Genomic DNA, 18236 nt, shown 5'->3' on the forward strand with positions numbered 1-18236 from the left:
ATTGAATTGTTTCAGTTTAAATTTTGTCCTGTTTTAGCTGTCCCTGCTTATAAAGATAAGAGCTTCTTATCCTTAGAAGCAGTTAATATGTGCATGCAACATCAATTTAAGGAGCCTTGAGCAAATTTCACCTGATAAACCTCTTTGCTATTTGCAAGGCAAAGTCACTCTCTGAGAAAGGAATGTTAGCTCTGGGAAACATTCTAGATTATCTGGCCTAGCTCTTTCATTTCAGGGATGAGGATAATGGGAGGGCTTTCACACCTCCTTTTCCTTCAAACCCCCAAATTCAACTGGTTCCAAATTCTTGCAATTTTACTTTCTAAATATTTCTCCAGTTTGTCTCTTCTATTTCTTTACTCCCACCGTTTATTCATGGCATCATCAGATTTAATCTGGAAAACTGGCTTTCCTTCTTTCTTTTTACTTCCTTTAAATCCATCTTTCATGCAATCTCCAAATTCAGTTATTTAAAAAGCAAATCTTAAAAAGATGCTCAATATCATTAATCATTAGGGTAATGAAAATCAAAACTATAACAAGTTACCACCTCACACCCCTTAGGCTAGCTATAATATAACTTTAAAAAAACACAAAGGAAAGCAAGTATTGTCAAGAATGTGGAGAAATTGGAACCTTCATACATTGTTGGTAGGAACATACAATCATGAAACTACTGTGGGAAATAGTTTGGTGGTTTCTTAAAAAGCGTTACCATATGACCCAGCAATTTCACTCCTAGGTATATACTGTAAAAACCTGAAAATAGACACTCAAACAAACACTTGTACATATAAGAAACTGAAAACAGGTACCCAAATGCTGTGTATAGCAGCATTATTTGCCTTAGCCAAAAGGTGGAAACAACCTAAATGTTCATCAACAAATGAATCATGGATAAACATGATCTGGCACAGCCACGCAATGAGATATTATTCAACCATAAAAAGGAATGTCATGCTGATACATGCTATGACATGGATGAACATGGATGAACCCAAAAGCATTATGGTAAGTGTAAGAAGGCAGACACAAAAGGTCATCTATCTATCTATCTATCTATCTATCTATCTATCTATCTATCTATCTATCTAGTGTGATTCCATTTATAAGAAATATTCAGAATAGGTAAATCCTAGGTAAATCTGTAGAGACAGAAAGCAGATTAATGGCTGTCAAAAGCTGGGAAGTGGGGAGAGTGACTACTTCATGAGTACTGGCTTTCTTTTGGGGTGATAAAAATGTTTCTGGAACTTGATATGGATAGTGGTTGCACAAGATTGTGGGTGTACTACATGCCACTGAATTTTACACCTTAAAATGCCTAAGTTTATGTTAGGTGGATTTTATCTCAATTTTTGAGAATGTCAAAAAAAAAGTGGGCGAAGGAGGCATAGATGAAGGTCAGAGCGATGCAGAATGAGAACTCAACTTGCCTTTGTTGGCTTTGAAGAGGAGGAAGGGGCCATGAGCTAAGGAATGTGGCAGCTTCTAGAAACTGGAAAAGGCAGGAACCTGGATTCTTCCCGAGAGAGCACCCAGAAAGGAATGCAGCCCCGCCAACACTTTGATTTTAGCCTGGCGAGACTTGCGTCAGATTTCTGACCTACAGGACTGTAAGATAAGAAATTTGTGTTGTTTAAGCTACCAAGATAAAACAAAACAAAGCAAAAAAAGAGAGTAAATTTTAGCATATGGTGCCTTCCTCCACCAAAGTTTTCCAAGATACTCTATTGTTAAGAGACAATACATACTTTTCATCATGGAATGCGAAGAAGCCACACTGAGATTTGGCCCCTGCCAACTTCTCCAGGAACATCATACATTACTCCAATTGCCAGTTCCGCCCTTCCCAGTGCTTCCCCTCCAGTGCTCTTGTCTAGTTATTATCTACTCCTACAAGACTCTGTTCAGACTGCTCCCCTCCAGGCAATGTTAAGTTTCCTTCCTCGGTGCTCCACAGCATCTTGGAAGTGTCTCTGTCCTTACAATTGTGATGTTTGGCTTACGTGCTGATTGTGTGCTCCCTGAGGTCAAGATATATATATATTTTTTATTTTAGCCTATTATGGGGGTACAAGTGTTAAGGTTACATATATTGCCCATGCCCCCCTCCCCCCTCGAGTAAGAGCTTAAAGCATGTCCATCCCCCAAATGTTGCACATCTTACTCGTTGTGGTTGTATATACCCATCCCTTCCTCTCCCCTCCCACCCTCCCAACACCTGATAAATGTTACTCCTATATATGTCCACTTAGGTGTTGATCCATTAATACCAATTTGCTGGTGAGTACATGTGGTGCTGGTTTTTCCATTCTTGAGATGCTTCACTTAGTAGAATGGGTTCCAGCTGTATCCAGGAATATACAAGAGGTGCTATATCATCATTGTTTCTTAAAGCTGAGTAGTACTCCATGGTATACATATACCACATTTTATTAATCCACTCATGAATTGATGGGCACTTGGGTTGTTTCCACAGCTTTGCAATTGTGAATTGTGCTGCTATAAACATTCGAGTGCAGGTGTCTTTTTTGTAGAGTGTCATTGGATCATTTGGGTAGATGCCCAGCAATGGGATTGCTGGATCAAATGGTAGATTCACCTGTATCGCTTTAAGGTATCTCCATATTGCTTTCCACAGAGGTTGAACTAGTTTGCAGTCCCACCAGCAGTGTAGGAGTGTTCCTCTCTCTCCGCATCCACGGCAGAATTTGTTGTTTGGGGACTTTTTGATAAAGGCCAAGGTATATCTTTTAAGCCTCAGGACTTATACTGCACTCTCCCACTCCAATTCCTGCAGAGAGTAGTGCTTATAAAATTTGTTGACTGAATAAGTTGACAAAATGTAGTCCGGAGAGGTGAAGTAACTTAATAGGGGTTATTAGCAGAACTGGGAGTGAGTCTTCTCCCCAAGCTGGTCCTCTCACTAGCTGCCTAATAATTTTCAAGAAGGAAAACTTGCCCCATAATTATACCAGATGTTTCTACTCAGGACCTGTCATTTGTGGACCAGAATAATTTTAGAAAATATTACTATTTCTCCCTGTATTTTCTCTTTCCCAGTTGCACAAGTATAACCAAGCCCTTTGGTATTCTTTTGACTTACAGGAATTTTTTTTTGTAATTGCATCAGAAGCAGAATTTATCAGTAAGAGATTTCTCTTCCTTGCTTTTGTTTTCCTAAAGCCTCACCTTTGATAAGTTCAGGCTAAGCCCTTTTAAGGACAGAGGCTGAGAAATTTTTTTTCTGTAGATAAAAATAAAAGGTCAGAGATGTATAAATATTTGAAGTAGGTGAAAGGAGAGAAGGAAAACCCATGCCCAATTCCAAGGTCAAGGCCATGCAGTCGAGAAGCCTGGGGGTAGGGTGGGAATTTCGGTGGTTATACCTTATGCACTGTACCCTACTCATGGTGCAGAAGCAAACCAATGCCTATTCAAGGAAGCACTGTCAGCTTGGCTAAAAAGGACAACAGGGTCAGTAGGGAAAAACTGACTATGAAGGGTCTTTCCCCTAATTTTCACACACTAAATAGCCTCTTGGATTCTGGTGTGACTGTGTGCTGAGAAGGGGCTTTGGAGGGATGGGTGCCCTGCTAATTAGCAGGAATGGGTCTGAGAGTTGTATTTAGTTTAATCAAAGGGAAAATATTATATATGTATTTCTTGCATCTTCAAATGCGTGCACTAAGATTCATACTCACTTAAATATTGATAAATGAATAAAAGCATCAAACTATGGGGATAGGGGAAGTTTAAAAGATCCCCCTACCCTTAACTATGTCTTCAAATAGCCTGCTTCAACATCTGAAAGATCACATTTTAGCTTCTTAAAAATTATTTTATTTTATTTTATTTTTTTTTTGAAAGCTCGTTTTGCCTGGAAAAAATTATTATTTTAATAAAGTCACTGCAGGAGGCAACAGTGTATGATGGAAGTGCTGTTGGACAGGCAGCTAAAGACCTGGGTCGTTTCCCAGCAGCATTGGATGAAATTGTGAAGGAGGTAGTTTGCCTTTGATGTTAACACTCTGGGTCGTGTTTCTGCCCTCTTCCTCTGCCCATCTCCAGAATAAGCTGTATTGTCGGCCTTTTTCTGTCCTTATCAAAACCTGTGAGAGGCACCTGGACAGGTTTCAGGAGACCTGCTCTGCCTCTAGGTGCCTGGGTTAGGAGAAGGGAGAGAAATGAACATGACACATCAAATCATTACCAGACACGGACACTGTAGCATGGAGTTTATTGATCAGATCCTCCAGTTACCTAAGAAAACAGTGCTTGCAGTCGACTGAATGTTGGTGTCTCCCAAAATTCATAGGTTGAAACCCTAATTCCAATGGATGGTACTTAGAGGTGGGGCTTTGGGGGGTGGGGTAATTAGGTCATGAGGGTGGAACTCTCCTGAATGTGATTATTGTCTGTATAAGTAGAGGCCAGAGAGTTAGCAAGTTCTCTCTCTCTGCCACGTGAGAATCCAAGGCAGGAGCTACCTGCAACCTGGAAGAGGACCCCCCAACCAGAACCCAACCACCTTGGCTCCCTGGTCTCAGATTTCCCAGCCTTCTCAACTGTGAGAAAAATGAAAGTTTGTTGTTTAAACCACCTAGTCTATGGTGATTTGTTATGGCGGCCTGGACTTAGCTAAGACAGGGCTCCGATGGAACAGTGATCAGAAAAGAGAGGTTTTGATTAACTAGGAGGAGAAGTTATCGGGAATGGTTAGGACTGTGGGTGCTGCTGAGGTGAGGTGGGGGGACTGTGAGGAAATGTGTGCTACACAGTGCACTGCTCAGAACCCACAAGGTAGATGCACGAGAGCCCTTGAGTTAAGGGGAGGCGTGTCTCACTTAGCTTGTGCTGCCATAACAAAATAACACAGACTGGGTGGCTCCAGCAACAGAAATTTATTTTCTCACAGTTCTGGAGGCTGAAAGTTTGAGATCAGGGTGACTGTGTGGTTGAGTTCTGGTGAAAACTCTCTCTTCCTGGCTTCTAGACGGCTGCCTTCTCACCATGTCCTTGCATGGCCTTTCCTTGGTTCACATGGAGGAGGGGGGAGAGGGGAAGAGGTAGGAGGAAGGGAGGGAGACGGAGAAAGAAAGATCTTCCTCCTTTCCTCTAAGGGCCACCAATCCTATCAGATTAGGTCCTCACCCTTAAGACCTCATTTAACCATAATTACCTCCTAAAAGCCCTGTCTCACTGGGGTTTAGGTCTTCATCATATGAATTTAAGAAGGTGGATTCAGGGGATACAATTTTGTCCACAGCAGGCAAAGAAAGAAGGAGGATGGAGCAAGCAGAGAACCTATTTCCCAACTTCACCTCCAGCGATACTCAATTCGTAATAAGGCTGTCTTCTTTAGAGAACAACAAATCCACTGGATTTTTCTAATAGAATAAAGGGAACACACATGAAATACAAATGTTTTGGAATAAGCAATGGTGAATTAGAAGGGAGGACTTGAGTATTCCAAAAGCAGTTCTAGAGCACTAAAATTCACAAATATGGGGTTTATCACCAATCATTGAAAATTCCACGGTACTATTGTGAAAATTATACAAAATACCTAGTAAGACTCACCAGATCTGACAAGTGTGACCTGCTTACTAGCCTAGTGGTAGTAAAATGGAACATTTGTCAAAGAGGGTGCTTTTGTTAGGCTTCTTTTTACAGTTCAGCCTCCATGTCATCAGGAATAATTTGCATGTAGGTCACAGATTCATATCTGTTGCTGAAGTCAGATTACTGGCAAAGAGGACCGTGGGCAAGGAGAAGCTTTTGCCTGGGATGCCATTGTGCAAGGGTGTTGCTATCCTAGTCTGAAAATCAGCTTTCACCTGAGATTTGACAATCTGAGGTGCTGGAAGTGTGACTTTCAATTTGGAGTCAGTTTCTCACTTTCAGCTTCATTAACACACAACTTGTGGACTATCTTAGCTGATAATTGACAAAGTACTTCTCACTTTGCCAGAAGGTAGGTCCTCATTCTTTTGAAGATGGTTCCCAGGCAAACTTGATAAAAGGGAAAGTTTGTTATGATTGCCCAAAGCAACTTGTGCAGCTTATGTTCTGTGAAGCTTAATGTGACATTATAAAAATATAACAATTTTCCTATTGCGAATTTTGTAGTAAGAATAGTAACAGATTTCATGCATTTCTTTGTAACTGAGGCCGTGGGCTCATGCCATACCCAAATAAATATTTCAACGATAAACTGAAATAGTACCCCTGAGAATCTAATTACTCCCCTTTGAAGTAACAGTCATGTAATCTCTCTCTTCCTCTCTTCCAGGTGGGGTTTATTTGAGTGGATAGAGAGAGTGTGTGTTTCTGCTTGGGCAGAGGGCCACAGACCAGATGGCAGGTAATACCTGGATTCAGGTGTCTATTTGGCTCATTCATTTCTTCCCCCTTTCTAACTAAATTATAATAACCAGTGATGTATAGTAAATATAACTTCATAAATTTGGCCACATAAAAATTAAAAATAGACATTCTTGCCCCCCAAATAAGCAAAATTAAAAGACAAATGACAAGCTGGACAAAATAATTGCAACTTATAAACAAAGGACTCACTTCCAAAATATAGCCAGTTTTCATCATTCACAGTAGTTATGGTCTATAAAGCCACTGAGAATGCTAAATTAGCGAATACTGAACTACATTCTCCTAGGGGAAGTACAGGGTTAGTTTACCGTGAGAGCCTTTGGCCACATTTTTCCTCAACCAATCAATATATAACCTTGTTTTATGTGTATTTCTGTTTAAAGACACCTTATTTAATGTATATTGTTGATTCATTAACATTGAACTCATGGTCAACAGCACTATAACTCATGACTGAACAAAGCTTGTCTAACACAGGGATTTTCCCCATAAAGCACATTACCTTTTTGCACTTAGAAACACTACATAGTATTTTAGCACTACGCTGGGGGGGGGTGCTGATTTTAAACAGCGAGAAGATTGAAACAGGATCTGCACCTCTCACCTCTTACAAAAATCCACTCATGGTAGATGACAGACTTAAACTTAAGGTATGAAACTATAAGAATTCTAGAAGAAAATGTTGAAAATACTCTTCTAGACATTGGCCTAGGCAAAGAATTTATGTAAGAAGACCCCAAAGGCAATCACAGCCACAACAAAAATAAATAAATGGGACCTGATCAAATTGGAAAGCTTCTGCACAGCTAAGGAAACTGTCACAAGAGCAGACAGCCTACAGAATGGGCGAAAATATTGGCATGCTACATATATGTTAAAGGGCTGATAAATAGAATCTATATAGTACTCAGGAAAATCAACAAGAAAAAATCAAACAACCCCATTAAGAAGTAGGCAAAGGACATGAACAGAAACTTTTCAAAAGAAGACAGACTAATAATGGCCAAGAAACATGAAAAAATGCTCAACATCTTTAATAATCAGGGAGATGCAAATCAAAACCACAATGAGATATCACTTATCTCCAGTAAGAATGGCTTTTATCAAAAAGTCCCAAAACAACAAATGTTGGCGTGGATACAGAGAGACAGGAACACTCATACAGTGCTGGTGGGACTACAAACTAGTACAACCTCTGTGGAAAGTAATATGGAGGTACCTCAAAGAGCTGTAAGTAGAACTACCATTTGATCCAGCAATCTCATTACTGGGCTTCTACCCAAAGGAAAAAAAGACATTCTATAAAAAAGACATATGCACTAGAATGTTTCGAGTAGCACAATTCATAATTGCAAAGATGTAGAAACAATCTAAGTGCCCATCAATACAAGTGGATTAATAAAATGTAGTATATGTATACCAAGGAGTTCTACTCAGCCACAAAAAACAATGGTGATCTAGCACATCTTATATTATCCTGGTTAGAGCTGGAGCCCATTCTACTAAGTGAAGTATCACAAGAATGGAAAAACAAGCACCACATGTACTCACCATCAAATTGGTATTAAGTGACAACATTTATGTGCACATATAGTAATAATATTCATCGGTGTTGGGCAGGTGGGAAGGGGAAGAAGGGATGGGTATATTTACACTGTGTGCACCATGTGGGGGTTGGAAATGCTTGAAGCTCTGACTCGGGTGGGGCAAAAGCAATATACATAACCTAAACATTTATACCCCCATAATATGCTAAAATAAAAAATAAATAAACAGCAAAATCACTAATAAAAAGCAAAAAATATGGAAAATGTGGCACTAAATAGACCATGAAAAAGACACTTGTTTACAGTATGAGGGCTGGAACAGGAAGGCAGAGTGTTGCCTTGTTTGACCTCAGCTGGGAATGTGCTTAATCAGGTGACAAATTTTTTGTGGCTCTGTTTGTGTCTGTGAGTGACCATGAAAGCCCTGGGAGTATTGATTTGAGGATTACAAATAATTTTATTGAGTAGATGAATTTGCAAAAATGGAATTCATGAATAATAAGGGTCAATGGTATATATAAAGGGTTTATAAAAATCGATAAGAAAAAGACCACCTGCCCAATATAAAAATGGGTGAAGACAATGAATAGACAGATCTTGAAACAGGAAAGACAAATGACTCTTACATATATGAAAAGATGCTCAACCTCCCTCATAATAATACAAATGCAAATAAAGTTAAAATTATATTGAGATGCCCTTTCAAAACCAATCAAATTAGCAAAGATAAAGAATTTTAATAAAACACTGTGTTGGAAAGGTGGTGAGGAGAGAGGCATGCTCATATTTTGCTTGTGGGAGTGTAAAATGATAAAACATTGAATACTAAATCCCATGCCCTTTCCTCTAGCCATTCCACTTTCAGGAATTTATTCTATGTCTTTGTATCAATGCAAAATGACATATGTGCAATGTTGTTGACTTCAACATTGTTTATAAAGGCAAAAATCATAATAACAATCTAAATGTTTATCCATAAGTCTGATTAAAGGAAGGATGATACATTAAAACCATGAAATATTATACAGCTTTATAAAAGAATGAGAAATTGCATTGTTATATTGAATATTAAAAGTATGCAGTATGTTATAACTGTGTGTATGTGTGTGTGTGTGTGTGTGTGTGTGTTTATAGTTTAAATGGCATATTCTTTTCCCTGTCCCTCCTCCTCTAAACTTAACAGTTTTAACCTTTGACGAAGATACATTTCTGGGCAGGGGAGTAGGATGTAGAGAAAGTAGGAGGGTGTTTGCATATACATTATCTTGCCTTAGCCTAGGTACCATGTTTCCCGGAAAATAAGACCTAGTGATGGGCGTAGCTACACAGTGTATCTGCACAACACATGCATTTAGCTGCAGAGCGGTAAAGAAGATGAGCAGCCCTTCTCATCTGCCCCATGAGAGCTCTATTGCTCCACATGAGAGATTGGGGCCAATGGTTCTAAAGGAAATAGAGTGGCAAGAAATTCAGGATGGAATTTGGGGTTTGGAGCGTTATGATGATGTTCCAGAAGAAGACAACTTAACTATATTTGAATAAATGTAGAATATTGTACTGTACTTAAAAAAATAACACATCCCCTGAAAATAAGCGCAGGCGTCCTAAAACTACTGCCTGCGGGCCACATGCCACCTGCCTAGGACATTTATCCGGCCTGCCCAGTGTTTCTGCTGCCTGTCCTGCTTAGCAGCCGACTCGTCCCGGGCCCACAGTGAACACATCACCAACGGTCTGAGGGACAGTGAACTGGCCCCCTGTTTAAAAAGTTTGAGGTCCCTGCCCTACAGTGTGTTCTTGAGGAAAAATAAATATAAGATCCTGTCTTATTTTCGGGGAAACACAGTATCTATATATTGTCTATATCTTATCTGTATTGAATTCTTTCTTCCTGCTAGTGGGTGGACACAAGGCACTCCTGCCCCTGGGTGTTTCATTATAAAAATCTAGGTTTTGTATCCTCCCCATTTCAGATCAGCCTTAGAGTATTTTCAGATGCCTCTCCTTTTTTCTTCTGTAACTATTCAAAATCTCAAGACCCCTATTCTATTTTGATCCTCCACATTAAATTTCTATGCCTCTTACCTTATTGAGAAAATTGAGGCCATAAGGTATAAAATGTTGTGCCTGTTCTCCATCTCTAAAAGATTTGTCTACATGTCCACTCAGCCTTTCTCCCATTACAGATGAAGGATGAGGTCCCTTGAATCCAAGTCCAGCCTGCTGGAGCCTGCCTCTCTTTGTCCTTTTGTAGGTTGGAACTCCCCCTCTCTACTGGCTTATTCCTCTCTGCAGATAAAAATTCTCACATTCTCTCATTAAAAAAAGAAATCCTCCCTTTACCCTTTTACCACTCTGGTTACTGCCATAGCTTATTCCTTCTTTTCTCAACCATGACTCCTGAAAATCCTGCCTCCCTCTCCTCTCTTCGCTGTGGGATTCACAGTGAGCTGGCTTCCATAGTCCAATTTCTTGGGAACTGCCCTGACAAAGGTCACAATTGTCTCCTTGAGCGTTGCAACCAGTGGAGAAGTTTCAATCCTTGTCTTGAGACCTCTTCTTGAATTCATGCCGTTCATCAGCCAGTTCTTTCCCCTTAAAACCTTCTACTTCCACGGCTTGAGTGACATCACTGTGCTTGTTCTATCCCACTTCTGTGTCTGTGGCCATTCTTCCTTTTACCCAATAAACACTTGTGTTCCAGGGAATACATCAGCTGCCCGTAGCTCTTGTTGTTTCCTGAGCAATTCATCCACTAGTTTTATTTACTTCCTACATGTGAATGATCCCCAAAGCTCCATCTCCAAAAGTGAACCTCCCTCCCCCACGCACATATTTGACATCCCCATTTCAATGCAACATAGGGACAGGTCTGAATTGAATGCAAGTGTGTACTATTCCTCTTCCGCTTGCTTTCTTCCTGCCTTTGAATTTCCCCATGTACTCTCCCTCGTGCCCACCCCAAGCCATCTGTGGTTAATCATGAAGTCTTGAAGGGAATGTTTTGATTTTGCATCAGTCATGGTTCCAGCAGGAATTTGATGCCATGTGCAAATGATGTGACTAAGGAGTGTGAAAACCGCCATGTAAAGGAACTAGTTACAAAGTGTGGGCAGGGTTTAGGGAAATCGAGAAGGAATGGTGCCAGGCGCTGGCGCTAGAACAGCATAGAGTGTCCACCACCCTCGCCCAGAAAGGGCAAGAAAAAGGGCGGGAGTGGCTGTATAGAGAGGACTGCCCAGCGGGAGCTGTCATCTGGCTGTGAAGGGACAGGGAAGAAAAATCTCAGACCCATTTTCTTCCTATCTTTCTTCCATGGGTGCCTCCCTGTCCCGGCCCGAGGGACCTTCTGTTACTCGCGGGGGCAAGGGGGACCGTGCCTGAAAGAGATGGGCGAGAGAAAGAAAAGAGACCAAGCAAATGGTTGTCAAGGTCTACTTTACTTGGATTTTTAATAGGTTTTATATACAGAAAACAAGGAAGTAGAAACAGAAAAATAGGGTGGGGGGATGATGAGGCTTGGGTGTGGGCTAATCAGCCCCAATCAGCATCTCAATGGCACCGGAAGCTGTTTGTGAAGGATCACTCAACCCCAACCTGGCAGGGGGTTGGGAACAATTGCAGGGAGCATGCCCTGGAGCAAGCACGTCATGGAATGCATTCTTCTCGGAACTATAGCTGGAGGGCTGGGTACTATTTTCATCTTAGGCTATTTTCCATGCATAGGACAAGTCAGGACAAGTCCTTGGAATGTGGAGGGTCTTAGTCTCCAACACCTCCCGCTGGCTAAACTCAACTGGAAGCAAGTGGACGAGGAGCTGACTGTGGATCCATAAGGTCAGAGGGCAGGGTGGAAAAATGTGGAGAGCAGATCTGGGGGGTCAGATGGAAAACATTCAGGGCAGACTCCTGCAAGGGACTCAGAACACAGCCGTTACTGTTTATATTGGGGTTTTGCTGACCTTGATGCAATTTCATACATGTTCCCTTTCTCAGTCTCTAACATTCTTTCTATCCTTTTCCCTTTGGGTCTGGCTTTCCCCCACTTTTCTCTTAAACTGGCTTTCTGCCTCCGGCTAAGCCCATGTTTCCCAAGAGCATTGGCATCATTCAAGGCTCTACTCAGGCACGTGGTGGCATTCCTGGTCCTTGGGACAGGGTGACACTAGATTAGAGTTGAAACTGTTTATTTCCCTCACCAAAAACTGGTTTCCTGGCAAACTTCCACCAGGAGAGTCATCTTCTCATAAGATGCTGAAGAATCTCACCAAGTCTTAGGGGACCATAAATGGGTAGATAATTAGAGGGAAATGAGGTAGGGTTTTGTTTAGAAGCAGTGATTTCCTAATAATGCTTAGATGTTACCAAAAGTATTTTCTACAAACTTTCCAAGGTTTGATGACAAGAAAACATGTCTTATTTTGAGAAATTCTACTCACAAGATCCCTTTTATTCACTACATTTCTTACTTCTTCACTTTAAGGTATCTTATTTTGTTCTACTGGGGAGGTATTAGGTCATTAAATATGAAATGTCCAACTTCAAATCAGAAGTTTAGTTTACTGTATCTTCGACAAGAAGCAGTATAATTAATCAAAGTATGTGCCTAAACTACCAACACAGTTTTGGCATTTTAATAGTAGCTTGTTTATGCCCGCAGTGAAGAAGACTGGAGAGTGAGTGGCGATGGAATTGAGAAAGGCATTTTCCACAGCTTGTTGAGAATTGAATATTTTTCCTTGTAAGAAGTGGTCCAAATCCTGGAAGAAGTGGTAGTCATTTGGTGTGGCGTCTGGTGAATACAGTGGATGAGACAGAGTTTCCAAGTCCAGCTGCTGTAGTTTGAGCAGCATTGTTTGTATGATATGTGATCAAGTGTTGTCTTGCAAGAGGGTTAGCTTGTCTCTAGTGACCAATCTCAGGTGCTTAATCACAAGCTTCATCCAGTTGGGTGCAGTAGACATCTGCTGTAATCGATTGACCAGATTTCGTGCAACTTTAGTGGACAATAGCAGTGCTGGACCACCAAACAGACACCATTAGCTTTTTTTGATGAATATTCAGTTTTGGACCATGTTTCGTTTCGGTGCTTCATCTTTATGCAACCATATCCAATGTTATGCCGAATGCTTGTGATTGTCAAAAGGAACTCATTTTTCATCACATGTAACAATGTGGTATAGAAATGGTTCATGTTTATGTCGTGACAGCAGAGAAAGGGAAGCTTCTAGACGATTTCTCTTCTGACGCTCACTTAATTCATGCAGAACCCATCTATCCAGCTTCTTTGCCTTGCCCATTTGTTTCAAATGGTCCAATATTATCAGAATAGTAACATCAAGCCTTGTTGCTAATTCACATGTAGGTTGAGATGGATTCGCTTCCACTACAGTTTTGAGCTCATCATTATCCACCTTGGTTTCAGTTCACCCACATGGTTCATTTTCAAGATTAAAACAACCAGAATGGAACTTCTCAAACCATCAACTTGCTATGCACTCCTTAGCCACATCCTTCCCCAATATGTCCTTGATATTTTGAGCTGTCTGCACTGCAGTGGTTCCACTATGAAACTCATATGCAAAAATAACATGAATTTTTGACTTATCCGTGGTTTCACAAAAATTGCTCTAAAAAAATTGAAAGATAATCACAAGCCAAAACATGTATTTGAAAGAATGAGGATGTACTTTCACAATTAAACAAAACAAAACAAGAAGTGTCAAAGTGAAATGTCAGAGATATTAACTGTCAAAGTTAGTATTTAAGGAAAGTAGACATTCCACACTTAATAACCTAATAGAACTAGCAAACTTGACTTGGTCTTTCAATTCTCTGCAGTTTGTCATTGGTGAGTTTCAAAAGAGTAGTGAACAATTAGGAAAGATTTTATGTAAAAGGAAAGTGATTATCATGGACTTCTATTAATATTTTATTTGGGAAATGTCACCTCCTCCATTTCATAAGGTCTCTGTGAGGTGATCTTTTATGAGCTTCACTGTCCTTGGCCAAGAAATGGACCTTTCACATAGGTTGGGCCAAAAATAAAGTCACATTCCTCTAGCAACATGGTTTGGGTAGAAGTGAGCACATGGTTCCTAAAGTAGCAATAAAAGTCCTTTTCTGGATTGATGGTGCACACTAGAAGAGAGTTCTTTTTTGATGTAGGGTTGCTAAATTGAGATGGTGTAGCTGCGGCAGCTGTTTGTAGTCAGATTCTTATTTGCAAGCTGTAGAAAGCCACTCAATTTAAATAGAAAATAAATGTATTGAAATGCTACTGAAGAGGTGGAGGTTATATTGATCAAAAGTTCCAAAATTTCAGTTATATAGGAGGAGTTCAGGAGATCTATTGTAAAACACGGTGACTCTACTTAATGACAATGTATTCTTAATCACAGTGTGTTCTTGAGAATTTCTAAGAGAGCAGATTTCAAGCGTTCTCACTACAAAAAAAGCATATGAGGTAATAATGCATATTAATTAGCTTGATTTAGCCATTATACAATGTATACCTATTTCAAAATGATATGTTATACAATTTTTATTTATCAATTAAATAATTTTTTAATTAAGAAATTAATTATTGAACAGAAACTTTTCTAAAGAAGACAGAAGAATGGCCAACAAACATATGAAAAAATGCTCAACATCTCTAATCATCAGGGAAATGCAAATCAAAACCACAATGAGATATCACTTAACCCCAGTGAGAATGGCCTTTATCAAAAAATCTCCAAACAATAAATGCTGGCGTGGTTGCGGAGAGAGAGGAACACTCCTACACTGCTGGTGGGACTGCAAACCAGTTGAACCTCTGTGGAAAGCAATATGGAGATACCTTAAAGCGATACAAGTGAATCTACCATTTGATCCAGCAATCCCATTGCTGGGCATCTACCCAAATGATCCAATGACACTCTACAAAAAAGACACCTGCACTCGAATGTTTATAGCAGCACAATTCATAATTGCAAGGCTGTGGAAACAGCCCAAGTGCCCATCAATCCAAGTGTGAACTAAAATCCTCAACCCCTACCGGCTGACTGAATGGACCCCCTCGTGGCCAGAGGAATATTCAAGGACAAAGTTGCCTGCCAGGAGGAGGGAGGTCAGACAGGCCTTATCATGCCCCCCTCCCTTCTTGGAGACTTCCTTTGTAACCCATTAATAGGGTTACAAAGGGTATGCAAGACAAACCTGCAGGCCTTCTATTTGCAACAAATGGTGGCTTACCTCTGGTAAACAGTTTATGTTAAAACATTCCACCTCTTTAGACAAAGCTTCATGTCTTTAGCCAATTACAATCTAAAGAATCTTTAAACCCACCTATAACCTGTAAGCCCCCGCTTCGAGATGGCCCTCCTTTTTGGGCCAAACCAATGTATACCTCCCACACATTGATTGATGGCTTTACCCATAACCCTTGTCTCTAAAATGTATAAAAACCAAACTGTAACCCAGCCACAGCGAGTCCACTTGCCCAAGGCCTCTTGGCAGTGGCTCCGGGTCATGGTCCTCAAATTTGGCTCAGAATAAATCTCTTTAAAATTATTTTACAGAGTTTGGATTTTTTTTCCGTTAACACAAGAATGGATTAATAAAATGTGGTATATGTATACCATGGAGTACTATTCAGCTCTAAGAAACAATGGTGATATAGCACATCTTATATTTTCCTGGTTAGAGCTGGAACCCATACTACTAAGTGAAGTATCCCAAAAATGGAAAAACAAGCACCAGATATATTCTCCAGCAAACTGGTATTAACTGAGTGGCACCTAAGTGGACACATAGGTACTACAGTAATAGGGTATTGGGCAGGTGGGAGGGGGGAGGGGGCGGGTATATACATACATAATGAGTGAGATGTGCACCATCTGGGGGATGGTCATGATGGAGACTCAGACTTGTGGGGGGAGGGGGGGAAATGGGCATTTATTGAAACCTTAAAATCTATATCCCCATCATATGCCGAAATAAAAAAAAAAAAAAAGAAATTAATTAGTTGTTTTTAAAGGGTTACTGAGTAGCAGATGGAGTCCCTGGCATGGCCAGATAATCCACAACTGGGAATAAGGCCCCAAATTATGCCCAGGACGGGTCTGGTGAGGACAACATTGCCATCAGGCCTGAGCTCACAGAGCTGAGACTGAGCACAGGACGCTGGACATTATGACAGTGCTGCTGCTGCCGCCCAGGAATGAGGACTCACCAGAGAGAAGGCCTTGAAGTTCCTGGTTTTTTTTTTTTTTTTTGCTTTTTAGTTCCAAATTTAGGAAGGCCGTGTCTGGGTCAGGTAGTCTGAGCCCCAGCTGCAGAGGAGCTCGGGAAATCAAGCATCTGACATTTTCAGCTTCTATATTGGGAGGGCACGTGCCTCACCGAGACTTATGAGGTGAGAAATTCTCTAAACAGAGAGAGGACTTCCAGATGCCAGGGAACAAAGGAATGAGCAGTACCATGACAACAGCCACCTTCCTGATTGCTGGGAAAACTGGTCTGCTGAAAGAAGCCAACATAAAGAAGAAAGAATAGCCAAGAAGACATGGAGAGACAAACAAAGCCCAGATGATTTTATTTATTGAAGCTTCTGTGAATCTAGATGTGCCTCAGCCTTTTATTAAATTTTTTTTTTTTTTAACTCTGGCCTGTTTTCGTAAGCTGATAAACTCTCCTTTTGGCTTAAGTTACAAACTTCCTTTTGAGTTGAGCGTCTGTCACTTGTAAACAAGACACTTCTGCCTTATATGGCGCTGCTTTCATTATTAGTGTGGAAATCATATTCTTGCCTCTTTATTGGGGCATTTTTTTACTGAGTTCTCTCTGCTGATGCTCTCTGAATACTCTTGACGTGTTGGCATGGGGACAAGCCTGGGTGAGAAGGCGAGAACCACCATGCCGTTCAGCCAGCCTCCTAGGCAGGTCTCTCTGCCTTGTCCTGTGTAAATGCTGCCTCAGACCATAGTCTCCAGATTTTCTCTAATTTTGCTCCTGTCTCCTGTATTTCAAAGACTATTATTTTTAGCTGAAGAGAGCACGAGAGCTGTGCTCTGTGTCCAATTGCAGGGTCAAAGTGTCCACTTTGTCTTTGAAATTGATGGGTTTATTCAGGGATCTGTTTGTAAGCACACGATTAGGGGTTGAATATTTCCCCTCCAGGAGTTGGCATATCTCTGGCCGCATGGAATGAGTTTTCTGCTGTAGGACACACCTCAAGGATTTATTCTCTGGAGGAATGAATATCTTGGAGTTGTCCCCTCATTTCCTTGGGAAGAACACTTGTTGCCTCTGTCCCCCTTCACCCAGGCACCTCTGCTCTTCCTATTTCATGGGTTCAACAAGGAGACTCGCCGCAGCTCCATGGAGCAGGGACTTAGCTATGGGTACGGGGCACTCCTTCCTGCCTGTCTCATGGTTTGCCCTTCTCTGATGGCCTGTAGAGGTTTTGCCCAGGAGAAATGAATGAGAGGTCAAGAAATTCAAGCAACAGATGAATGGGAAGTCTAGCGTCTTCTTGGGATCCAAAGAGATGTTCATTTCTCCTGAATGGCTGAGACACTCCCATGGAGCTAGTGTTCTCTGACCTGATGTCATAGACAGGCTGAACTGCAGATTTTGCTTGTCTCTGGTGCTTCTTGGGTTTGTGAGACTGGGCTCCTCTATTTTTTAGGGAACCCTGCTAAGTTCCAGGCTGCCAAGAGCTGGTGAGGAGGCAGAAGAGGCAAGGCCCAGCATGGTCAGGGTGAGTAGGGGAGAACCAGGTGGGAGGCTGACGTCTCTTCACCTTGGTTGCCCCTGAGGTGGGGTTGGGCACCTGCCTCTCCCGGTGTGCCCCTAAGCTAATAAAGCACTGTTGAGACGCAGCAGATTTGGCTACGATTCTTTGTGTTCAGATGAGCTGAAGCCAAACAACTCATAAGACATCTCTTATCTTACCCTGTCTCAGTGTACAAATGTAGATTCTAAATCCTCTTTCTGCATTAGGATTTGCAGTGAATCTACTGAATAAATAGCAGATGCTGAAGAACTGAGTGATGATACATTTTTAACTTTTCAAACAGCAACATGATGGCATTTAACTTCTCTCGAAGCTTCCAGACTCTGGAATATATCACACTTACTGGCTGGATTTCCCTTTGAACCTGGAGGGTTTTCAGCAGACATGAGTAACTGGTGAGCAGAGGTTGTGGTCAGCATGTGGTGTAGATCCTAGAGGAAGTGAAAGCAGGTTTTTAAAATGATCATTCAATTCTTCAAGGCATTTCCTTTTCCCATAAACAGATTATCTATTAA

The sequence above is a fragment of the Microcebus murinus genome, chromosome 5, assembly GCF_040939455.1.
Source record: "Microcebus murinus isolate Inina chromosome 5, M.murinus_Inina_mat1.0, whole genome shotgun sequence".
Lineage (NCBI taxonomy): Eukaryota > Metazoa > Chordata > Mammalia > Primates > Cheirogaleidae > Microcebus > Microcebus murinus.